Source organism: Peromyscus eremicus, chromosome 2, assembly GCF_949786415.1.
Source record: "Peromyscus eremicus chromosome 2, PerEre_H2_v1, whole genome shotgun sequence".
Classification (NCBI taxonomy): Eukaryota; Metazoa; Chordata; class Mammalia; order Rodentia; family Cricetidae; genus Peromyscus; species Peromyscus eremicus.
The window spans coordinates 131,369,743-131,382,166 of NC_081417.1; the positions used below are offsets into that span (position 1 = coordinate 131,369,743).

General features: G+C 45.0%; 1 long non-coding RNA gene across 1 annotated transcript; it reads right to left on the bottom strand.

Moving 5' to 3' along the window:
* Nucleotides 1-5,961: 5,961 nt before the first annotated feature.
* LOC131905114 (uncharacterized) lies at nt 5,962-9,970 on the bottom strand. The gene is made up of 2 exons (XR_009377855.1): nt 9,812-9,970; nt 5,962-6,465 (listed from the first exon to the last, which is right to left on the bottom strand). It is a non-coding gene; the product is annotated as an uncharacterized LOC131905114 (long non-coding RNA).
* Between the last annotated feature and the right edge of the window lie 2,454 nt (nt 9,971-12,424).

Here is a 12,424-nt window from a genome sequence, read left to right on the forward strand (position 1 = left end):
CATTTTGGCACCCAATGAGGGGCTCAAATTTCCATAGTGCCTGAGAAAGCTTTAAGAAAAAAATAAAATAAAGGGAGGAGAAAGAGAAGTAGCCAGAGAAGGAGGAAGTCTGAAGGGGCCAGCCACCCAGCTACACAGCAAGCCACAAAGTAAGATTTACAGAAGTAAGAGAACAGGAAAAGCCCAGAGGCAAAGGTAGATGGAATAAGTTAAGGAAAGCTGACAAGAAACAAGCCAAGCTAAGGCTGAGCATTTGTAATTAAAGTATAAGCCTGTGTGTGTGTATTTATTTGGTAGCTAGGTGGCGGGCCTCCTAATGAGCAAAACAAACAACAACATGTGTACCAATTCCACCAATGTCAATGCCCCTAGGACCTGATACTGTACTCTAGGACTCTTAAAGGACTTTCCACCTCATCATTCCACTATGGAGAGGACCATATGCCTTCAGCACATGAGCCCTTGGGGGCAGATGGTGTCCAGACACAGTAGGCAGCGTTTCCTAATATCTGATGAGCTGGTCTGAGTTGGAGATGCTGAGATGCTCCTGAGAAGCTCTACAGATGTGGCGTGTGGGTGCTTGGGCCCCTTCGGATGCTGGCCCTCACTCTGTGTTAAGAGGGGAGTAACCAGCTTGTCTTCCCTCTCTCTGGTTCTGAAACTGATTTGTTTTTAAGGAAACTGAAAACTAGAACCACATGTATTATTAAGCAGAAACTTTTCATGTTTTCTTATGGTGTAGTGGTGCACATGTGGGATAGTTCTGGTTTTACAGGCTAGTGAATTTCTAGAACCAAGTAAGTAGTTTTGGTGAGCTCATTTCAACTAAAAATTCTGATCACACAGGTGTGTTGTCAGAAAACCCGAGATTAACAGTTGACAATACTGATGAAGCCTAGTAGTAGTTTATCATCTAGTTATTCCAGTGGGAGCCTCAGAAGCAGAAGCTTAGAGTTCTGTGTAGAGCATACTGAAATTTAGGAAAAAGTTTGCAGTGATGACTTATGGATGCTGCACCCTTTTAAAAGGTTTAGAAATGATTTATCCCCTTTTTTTGTTGAGCAAAGGCAGCAGAGTCCATTGTACTAGTTCAGTATCTTCTATAGGACTTCTGTCATTTCCTCTATCATCCCAGCCCTCAGAATCAAGTGATCGGTGTGCACCGTAGTATCCATATCGCTTGAAGTGTAAATATTGTCATATGCATTGAAAGTGAAGTAGTTCCCAGTGCAGAGTAGTTGTACTTTGTGCTCTGCACAATTGCAATGTGGATGAATTTCACTTATCAACATGTTAAGTAGCAGCTGGTTGATAATGCTTCACGTTTCCATCACTTAAGTGTTGCTGGGAGTGGTTTTGTAAAGTAGAAATTGCTTGTCAGTTCTTCAGTCCACAGGGTCACTACCTAAAAGACTCATAGCTTGGTGATCTTGTGTCTGTTACTCATTTTAAAAAGGCACATGAACAGCACAGTGTGTGGTTCTCTTGCCTTCTGGTCCCTGGTCATAAACTCACATGTAATTTGAGTCTTTAGGAGAACTGACCCGCAAAGTCAAATGTGCGCACAGAAATGAAATGCCAAGACTGGTGTACCGCTCAGATAGCAGCAGTGTCACAGTAGAAATAGCTGATGTGGGATGTCATTGCTAGATGTAGATGGGAGACATCCACCCAGAGACACATGGTAGAGAACTTCGTGACACGAGCATGATGATGCTCCAAAGAAAGTAACAGTGGCAACAGATTAAGACCCTCCGAGAATTCACGACGTTGAAAGAATGGTTAAGATGTCAGAAGGGAATCCAGAACGGGAGGGAGAAAGACAATTTGCCAAGGCAGAGAAAAGCAGCGTTGGGCCATGAGATGGCTCAGTGGTTAAAGGTGCTTGCTGCCAAGCCTGCTGTCTTGGATTCATTCCCAGGGACCCACATGGCAGAAGGGTAGAACTAACTCCTTCAGGTTGTCCTCTGACCTCCATATGTGTGGACACACATACACAATACAAAATGTAATTCCGAAAAGAGATGCTTCATGGTAGAGTGCCTGCTTATCACCTGCTGGGTCCTGAGTTCAGTTCAAACCGAAAAGCTTATTCAATGTCACAAACTGTAGTAAGACAGATACCTTTTCTCTTTACAAAGATGAACATTTGGATCATAGTGTGCTGTTTTACATTACAGCCTACTAAATATTGTTTTTACAAATTTTTTCCTGCATCTAATAGTCAATGTTAAAAAAAAAATACCTTAGCTGATTTTTGTAACGGGTCACAGAATAATTGTAATTACTTTCCCAAAGATTACAATCACTTCATTATTTCAGCCACTACTGTACAAAATGAAAACTATATTTTGGGTGATTTGGGGAAAGATAAAAATAGAAATATGGTGACTCTATGGAAAGGAACAGATCTACAGGAACACAATGATCACATTCAGAGGTTAACCTTAGGACAAAAATTCTCAGTGGGCTGGAGAGATGCTTAGCAGTTAAGAGCCCTGGCTGCTCTTCCAGAGGACCTGGGTTCGATTCCCAGCACCCACATGGAGGCTCACAACTTTAGTTCCAGGCACACACACACATGGTGCACATAACATACATGAAATCAAAACATAATCTTAAAAAGTCAGACTCAGTTTATATCATAAATTAAGATTCACCACCACACCTCAACTCCACTATTTAGGCACTGAAGTGATTGAAATGCTTTGCAAATTGAAGACTGAATGCCCAACAGGACCTTGCAGTGTTTTTAATTCAAGATATTAAGTAGAAGTCATTGGCTGTGGATCTCTAGATCTACCTCCATCAGTCATTGGAGAAAAGCTCTGTGATGACAGGGTATTCACCAATCTGATCACTGGGGCAAAACAGTTTAGTTCAGGCACCCTCTCCACTATTTCTAGTAGTCTAAGCTGGGGTCATCCTTGGGGATTCCTGGCAACTTTCCTAGCACCGGGTTTCTCTCTATCCCCATGATATCTCCCTCAATCATCGTATCTTTCTCGTTGCTTGCCCACTCCATTCCTGTTCCAGCTTGGCCATCCCCTTCTCTTATGTTCTTATCCCCTATCCCCTACCCTCCATTGCCCACCTCTCACCCCCATTTTGCTCATGGAGATCTCATCTATTTCCTCTTCCCAGGGTGATCCATGCATCTCTCTTTGGGTCTTTCTTGTTAGCTAGCTAGCCTCTCTGGATTTGTGGGTTGTAGTCTGATTGTCCTTTGCTTTACTTCTAGTATCCACTTAAGAGTGGGTACATACTATGTCCTTCTGAGTCTGGGTTACCTCACTCAGGATGATATTTTCTAGTTCTATCCATTTGCTTGCAAATTTCAAGATGCAGAGATCCACAGCCAAACACCAGGCAGAGAGCTCCAGGAGTCCAGTCGGGGAGAGAGAGAGAAGAGGGATTCTATGAGCAAGTGCATCAGGATCATGATGGGGAAACCTGCAGAGACGACCAAACCAAACTAGTGGGAGCTCATGAAATGGCTGTGGAGCCTGCATGGGACTGGACTAGGCACTCTGCATGGTGAGACAGTTGTGCAGCTTGATTTGCTTGGGGGGATCCCTAGTGGTAGAATCAGAATCCATCCCTGGTGCATGAGGGGGCTTTTTGGAGCCTGCCACCTGTGATGGGACACCTCGTGCAGCCTTGAAGCCGGGGGAAGGGCTTGGACTTGCCTCTATTGGGTGCGCCTCCCCTGGGAGGCCTTGCCTTCTTGTGGGAGGGAATGGGGGGTGGGTTGGGGAGGAAGCTGGGGGGGGGCAGGAGAGGGAAGAGCGGGATCTCTGATTGACGTGTAAAATGAAATGTGTACATGTGAACTGACTTTCCAAATCAAATTATACCTGGCCATGACCTGCCTTGCTGCTGTCCATGTTGCTGTTGACATGTTGACATATGAGTATGGTGTTGCTCTGGATGATGGTGGCTTTGATGATACCAGGAGGGTAAAGGCTCTGTTGGCCCAACAAAAAAAAGGGACACAGAAAACAAGTAGAGAGTGGATGCTTGGATTTTGTGTCTGCTGAAACTGCAAACAAGAGGAAGATGAGCCCCTTCCTTCCCAACCTGGGAACAATGTACAGTAGCTCCTGTGTGATTCAGGTGACAGGAGCGTGGCTCTGTGTAGCACCTGTAAGGATCTTGGACACCATGCTGGATTCCATGGTGTGTACCAGTCTGCAGTTGTTCACATAGGGGCCTCTGTGGTACAGAATAAGGCTGACCCTTAATCAAACCATATATGTACGCGAGTCCATGTCCTGTATTCTCAGAACAATTAAGATCCAAGGATGAGATCTGCCTATTAGTGTGTTAGTTACTTGTCTCATTGCTGTGATGAAAAAAAAGAAAAAAAAATTAAAAGCCTTGACAGAAGCAACTTAAGAGTTTAATTTTGGCTGATAGTTGAAGGATACAGTTTGTCATGGCAGGGAAATCATAGCACCAGAAGCCCGAGGCAGCTGGTCACATTGCAAACACAGTTAGGAAGCAGGGTGATGGATGCTGGTGTGCAGCTGGTTTTTCCTTCTGGGAAGGGTGCTGCCCACATCAGTGTGCATCTTCCCATTACTATCAAGTTAAGATACTATTCACAGACATGCCTAGAAGCTAACTAGACAGTCCCGCACAGGCGCGTGCAGAGGCTAGCCTAATCTAGATAACCCCCACAGACATGCCAAATGATTCCAGAGCCTGTCGAGTGGACTGTATTCACAGCAAGGTGAGAAAAGTTTTCAGAAGCATGTTTTGAGGTTCTGGAAGAGATCATCGACTGTTTCTTCTTTTTAGCCAATTCAAAGGAAAGTGACAAGGACAAGAATAATCCAAAGTTCAGTAATTTTCACCTTTCTCTAAGCTTTGCATGTAGTTCTGTAGTTAAAAATGTAAAACTATTTGTTTTATAATTCAGATTTATAATATCACATAGGAAGAATCTGAAAATGTTGATGGTGTTTTATTCTACTTTTGGATGCATTTGTCATGGGGGTGGGAGTATCATCAGAATTTTATTTTATATATATTATATATATTTTATTTTATATATATATATATATATTTTTTTTACAGTGAGGACAAAGTTATTTGGTTTGAATTACTGTGCTGTCCCATTGATGATCTGAGTCTTTTTCTCTTGGAGAAGCAAACAGATAGGCAAAAGGGCATCATATTTTCCATACAAATTTGTTTGCTGATACTAAAAAAAAAAAAAAAAAAAAAAAAAAAAAAATCAATAGCCTTTTGGTGCTCTGGAAAATCTAATGTCTTCATCCTAAAAGGTCACCATTTCTTATAGTTGAAGTTTCTCTGGTCCTGCCTGGGCCCCTGCAGTTCCATAGCTGCTCAGACCCACATCAACACACAGAGGTTTATATGAATTAAAACTGCTCAGCCATTAGCTCAGGCCTACCACTGACTAGCTCTTACATTTAAACCAAGCCCATTTCTGTTAATCTATATGTCACCATGTTTTCCGTGGCTTTACCTGTATGCCAGTTGCAAGCTGCTCCCTGGATGGCGGGCTGGCGTCTCCTGACTCAGCCTTTCTCTTCCCAACATTCCTTTAGTCTGCTCGCCCCACCTATACTTCCTGCCTGGCTACTAGCCAATCAGTGCTTTATTAAAACAGTGTACAACAGCATTATCCCACAGCAATTTCTTCTAGGTTCGTCAGAGCAGCAGAACTTTGTTGCTCAGCATTTCATGGAACCAAGGCATTTCCAAACATTAGGATCACCTGTCCTACTCTCCTTCCAATTGTCTACATTGAAAGCCACACCTGTTGATACCCTCCTCCTGCTGGTGTCTACTAGAAAGCAAGCTCCAGGAGATGAGGAGCTGCATCTGGATCCTAGGATAACATCCAACACACACTTGGTATTTGACATGTTTGGTGAATGGAATTGTTGAAGGAGTCACACAGAAATGACACAAATATTACAGAAATGATACTGTGGCAATAAACACAATCAATATATTTTAAGCGAATATAAGGAAACGTGCTGAGATGCCCACTCAACATGGCTTCCCATGTCCCCATATTGAAGTTGGGAATATTCTTCCTGAATAGGGTGAAGGGTTCCCACCCAAGTCGAGGCTCCTCAAGCTTCTTCTGTCCCCAACCATCATTCTGAAACCAGCTAAGACACATCTTACATGTCCACAGCACCTGGATCTAATGTTTTGGGGAGTATAATTTCTTAGATTGTCTCCAGTGTCCCTTGATGACATTGTCCCCAGGTTTATAATGAGCAGGCACGGACTACTTCAGACCTCTTTCAACTTGGACAAACAGTCTATTATCTGCAGAATCCAAAAGGGTCTCAAGCAAGGCTGGCCCAGCAGCCAGCCACAGTGGTCCTTCCTGTCACGTGAGATGAGCTTGCCACAGTTGTCTAGGAAGGTGAAGGATGTGACACGTTTATGTGTATTCTTTCCACCCAGGGCTTTACTCTTGAAGAGAAAGGAGAAATGCTGTGTTAAATTACTTGTACTCTACTATTTTTCTAAGTTGCCTGATTGCTTAACTTAGATTTCTATCCACCTTCATCCCACATACAATCTTCCTTCCTTCACAACCCTTCTTGTTAGTGATGGAGATTTGATCATTGACCAAACTCCACTCAGGCTATCCTGAACTCTTTCAAATACTTTGGATTTTAGTGTTCATCTCTGCCATGTCTAATACTGGCAAAAATCCCATTAAGTCACTTACTTCCTGCTTATTGTAAAACCTGGACTTACTCAGCCTTTTATCGTCATATCTCCATGCAGTAGCCTTATCTCAGAGCCTGTACCCAGGATGAGCTGTGTAACAGACGAGAAGGCCAGGTCCTAGGCTTTCTGGCAGTTGTGAGAACTGGAGAAACTTAGCCTCGTGGCTCTCAGGTTAGAACTTAACTCCTTGCCTCCTGGAAGACTTAGACAAGGTACCCATTCAACACCTATTGAGTGACACATGACTGATTATGGTGCTGGGCATTAGGGGACAAAGTTAAGTAGGACACAGGACACAGAAGTCTAGAACAGCACTGTTCAGTACAGTGATTGCTGGGCATGTGACCACTTGAATTTCAAGATTAAACACAACTAAAAAATGCAGTGTCTGGGTCTGGGGAGAGAGCTCAGCAGGCAAAGTGCTTACTCTGCAAGCACAAGGACCTGCGTTTGACCACCAGAGCCCACATTTTAAGAGCCGGGCATGGGTATACACTTGTAATCCCAGTGCTTGGGAGATGGGGATGGGCATATCCCTGGGATTTGCTAGGCAGCCAATCTAGCTTACTTGGTGAGCTCCAGGTCAGCGAAAGACCCTGTTCCCCCCTCCCAAAGATGGACAGAGCCTGAAGAATGATACTCAAGGGTGTCCTGTGCTCTTCAAATGAATGCACGCATGCATATACCCCATATATAAATTTGCGCTCTCTCTCTCTCCTCTCTCTCTGTCTCTGTCTCTGTCTCTCTCTCTCTCTGTCTCTGTCTCTCTCTCTCTGTCTCTCTCTGTTTCCTCTCTCTCTCCCTCTCCCTCTCCCTCTCTCTCTCTCTCTCTCTCTCTCTCTCTCTCTCTCTCTCTCTCTCTCTCCAGTTCTTAGTCATACCAGCCATGTTCCAAGTGTTCACTAATCACGTGTAGCTAATGGCTACAGCACAGATATAGAACATTGTCACCATCAAGAAATGTTCTCTTGGGTCAGAGCTTTTGACCAAGTTATTTGAGCACAAAACACATATCTGTAATATCTCTAATATGCCCAGCACTGTGGGAAGCTGTGCTTGGCTGTTTGCTGGCTGACCCACATCTGTGGGACCCTTTCGTTAATGTCATTATATAAACTTTTACATCATCCAGACATGCTAATGACATCACACCTGCCTGGGCTATGACAGCACCTTGTCATTGTGAGAATACCTGATTTCTCACAGTGTCCCTGGGTGAACAGGAAAATGGCCTTCATTTTTTAAAGACGCCACTTTGTTAGTTTGGGGGCATCTAGCGAGAATGTTTGTTGCCCTGAACGCTGAGTTTCTTCAGCTTGGGTCCACTAGGCTTGGGTCCAGACAGCTTCAGTGCTGAGCCGGGAGGAAGCTCAGAGAGAAAGAGTGGTCAAAACTGGAGCATGCATATTCTTGTAGAAGAACTGGGTTCAGTTCCCAGTGTCCACACAGCAGTTCCCAACTGTCTAGAACTCGGATTCCAGAGGAACAGATACATTCTTCTGACCTCTGTGAGCATCAGGAACACATGTACGTGGTACACATACACACATTGCAGGCAAAAACACATGCATCAAATAAAATAAATCATTAACAAACCACAAAATTTAAAAGAGAAAGTGCTCAGAGACTCTGAAGCTCCTCTATCTCCCCCAAGCTTACATTTCTATGTTTCCCAGGTCCCCTGATATAGACTCAGCTAGCTAATACAGCCTAGTGACACTACGTGACTGGCTTTTGCTTACCCAGAGCTCTTCCAGGCCATGAGTGCATTTTACAGTCCTTTATTCCTTAGGATTCATTCTTGTCTGGAACTGAATACGGTGACACTCCTAGTGTCCTTAGTGGGCTGATTTCTCTAGAAATTTCTGGGTTCCTGCTTAGTTAGAATCAGATGCCAAGACCCAGCCAACAAGCAAATCAACTAGAAGATGTAAGATAAAGTAACAAGCCTTTGGTATTAGGAACGAACTGTACTATCCAGGTATTAACCTGAGAATGAATGCATGTGTCTATATGTGTGTCCATTTCTGGTACCCTGTTATATACCACTTGTCTGTGGTGGCACCAGTATGACATCATAATTATTATAGTATTTAAACTACAGCTTGGGAGATTATCTGTTGTATCTGGTGGGGAAGATTTTTTTTTGGCAAGAATTTTGACTATTTTTTAATACTTTGTATTTCTGTTTAAATTATAATGAATTATTCCAGCTTTGCTAAGATCTGTTGGGATTGTTGGGGTCCTCATTCAGGAATTGTGGCACATGCCTGTAGTCCTAGCACTTGGTGGAAGTGAGTGGATCAGAGGTTCAAGGTTATCCTTGGTTACATAGTGAGTTCAAGGGGAGCCTAGGATAGCTATATGAGACCCTGTAGGTAGGACAGGACCCGGTACCTGCCTCTAGACTTTACCACCAATCCCTCTTTGGGATAGAGGCAGCCGATAGGCGCTACCCTCAGAACCTTGATTTCATCACAATGGGGGCCCCTCCCTTTGTGGCAGGAGCTATTTCCTGAGGGCAGGTGGTCTCTGGTCTGATTCTGAAGTTCAGGATGAGGGAAAATGGACTATCAGACTCTGAGAGGAATTAGACCAAACTAGAACAAAACAGGAGTCCCCATCTATCTATGCCAGGAGCTCGAACCCCTTAGTCCAGGGTAAATCAGGATTTGCCCTTCTATATTTCCCTTCCTCTCTATGCTCTACCCCGACTCTGCTCCTGCCATTTGAACTCTGGTTATAGCCCAACTTTGCTGGAAATGCAGCTGATTGAAGGCAGCTGAGCAGGCAGGATAAACGAAGAACAGAGTTTCTGGGAAAAGGAACCCCTTAGACCAGTGGTTCTCAACCTTCCTAATGCCGGGACCCTTTAATACAGTTCCTCATGTTGTGGTGACCCCTATCCATAAAGTTATTTCATTGCTACATCCTGACTGTAGTTTTGCTACTGTTATGAATCATAATGTAAATATCTGACATACAGCCTCCAAAGGGGTCACAACCCACAGGTTGAGAAACACCACCTTAGAGACACAGTAGTTAAGAACCAGAGTCTGGCCACAGAGGTACCATGACTAACCAGGGAGGTGCTCCATATTGGCTCTGGGGTCCTGCATTCCTTGTTTACAAGGCCGAGCTTCCAGGTGCCCACAGTCCTGGTACTTCTGAATGGCGGCTGCAGGAGGGAAGCCTCTCCCCAAGAGGAGATTGGTGGCTCACCTGAGGTGGTGGGGGCGGGCGGGTGGGTTGAAGGTGGGGACTAGAGAGAAGGGAACTATTCGGTAGGGCTGTTGGGAGGAGTAGGGACCAGGATGGAGGAGTAACAGGAGAGGGGAGGGAGATGGACAGTGCGCTTAGCTGACAGTCTGGAGGTGCTGGGCATAGAGATCCTTAAGGTGGGGTAGTAGGAAGGAGCGGCAAGAGGAGGGAAAGAGGTGGGGCAGAAAACAGAGAGGGGTGGGTCTTGTTGGAGAGCAGGCTGAAGGCTGGAGGACTGGGTGGTCAGGAGAGGAAGGCGGCCTTGACAGTGACGGGAGGGCGGAGAACCGGGTGAAGAGTGAGGCTGGAGCTGAGACGGGAACGAACGAGGAAACTTCCTGGTCATCTTTTCATAAGCGCCCCGCAGCAGCGTCTCACTTCGGCACAGCCAGTGTCTGAGCCGGCGTCGGACCTGCTCCAGCATTTGTTTGGCGCATCACTCGCCGCATCATCCATTGTGAGCTTACACCCCGCCCTTTGGAGGCAGTGAGTAGGTTCTGCCGGCCGGGGAGTTGGCCCCATTGCCTAGATCTCAGTGGTGATGTGAAATAACAAAGAGAAGAAATGGGGCTGTCACCTTAGTCCCTTAGTTCCTGTTCTCCAAATAACACCCATTTTTGCCCCTAGTAGGTGAAGCTTGGCCAAAGGGATAGGACAGAGCCAAGGGCTAGAGGCTGGCAGCAGCAGTCCTCCTGAGGGTAGAATTGAGAAAATGGGAAAAGCTGAAATCGTCAACTTCATCCAGCCTAGACTCACCTGAGTAGAGAGTCTCAACAAGGGGCTGTCTATATTCAGTTGGCCTGTGGGCATCCTTGTGGGGATTGATCTTAACTGATGTGGGTAGACCCACTCCACTATGGGCGGCACCATTGTCTAAGCACGGGGTCCTGGACACTGTGAGAGCGAAGAAATAAAGCTGAGTGCAAGTAGGCACCGTGGAGCCATCTCTCCAGCTCTGTTGTCTAACTGGAATCACAAACCCAAGGAGCAAGTTGGTAGGATGACGCATGACTGAATCTGCACTTTCTCACTAATTGAGATGTCTACTCCATGTCGATGATCAAGGGCTTTCCCATACCATGTCTCATGTGGCAACCCTCTTTACTTCCCATGCCTGATTTCTTTATTCACCATCCGAATCCCAAGCTCCTTTGGTCTCCTGAATGCACCTCTACAGTACTCAGAATTTCCTTCCTTGGCCTGGCCCCATTCCTTCCCATCTTTATAACATTCAGTTGTGTGCTTAAGCTATCCAGCCATGGTGACAAGCGGTCTTAGCTCTGTGTTCTTACTTATTGTCCTTGCCTCTCCTGGATTAAACTACAACCTGGATGTCCTTGAAGGGGGACACTGCTCCTCTTGCATTTGTTAGTACCTTCCGTGGGGATTCAGGGTAGTACTTCAGTGCGGGTGGGGGTGGAGGTGGGGGTGTGAGTGGGGTGGGGGCAGGGTGGGAGCGGGAAGGTGTGATTTGCAGTTTTGACATGGATCTTCCAGTGCCATTAAAGCTACAATCTCTGTCTTCCTAGTGGAAAACCTCTTGGTTTTCCGGTACCCACCACCTTTTGCCTTGCACTGTCCTATTCTGGTCCTTTTTCTATGAAAATTGTAATGCTTTCTCAGTTTTATTCTTGCTGTTTCTTTAATGTCCATGTAGATGGTCCTTTCTAAGGCTCTGGCCTCTCCTTTCTGCGATTTCTTTAAAAATAATTTATTATGTTATGTGTATGAGTATGTTTTGCTGGCATGTATGTGTGTGCACCACGTTCATGTTTGGTGGTCCTTGGAGGTCAGAGATGGTGTCAGATCCCCTCAAGTGGAGTTACAGATGGTTTTGAGCCACCATGTGGGTGCTGAGAACCTAACCCAGGTCCTCTGCAAGAGCAAGCAGTAAGTGCTCTTAATGCTGAACCATCTCTCCAGCCTGATCTGGGGCCCCCTTTTGAAGCCCTGCCAAAATGTAGTCTCCATATTGCGCAGGTCTGAATCTCTCTCCTGTGTTCACGTTGCAACTGGGCTCCCTTGTCTTCTTTGTTTTGTTATAGGATTTCTGAATATAACTTGTTTTATTTCTCCCGAATTTCTCCAAAGACACTTCCTGCTCCTCAGGAGTGATGAGACCAATTGAATAGGTTCTGCACATCTGCCAAGAGGGAGCTTGGTACCTCACACTGATGAAAAGATTCTATGTTCTCTTTGGCTCATCTGTATAGGTTGGCATGCTTTTCTTTCTTCTCTTTTCCTATTTATTTATTTATTTATTTATTTATTTATTTATTTATTTATTTATTTATTTATTTATTTTTGAGATGCAGTCTCATATGTCCCAGGCTGACCTTGAAATTGCTATGCAGTTGAGAACAACCTTGAATTTCTGGTCTTCCTACCTCTGCCCCTCAAGTTCTGCCTGCAGCAGGATTATAGGCATGGATCA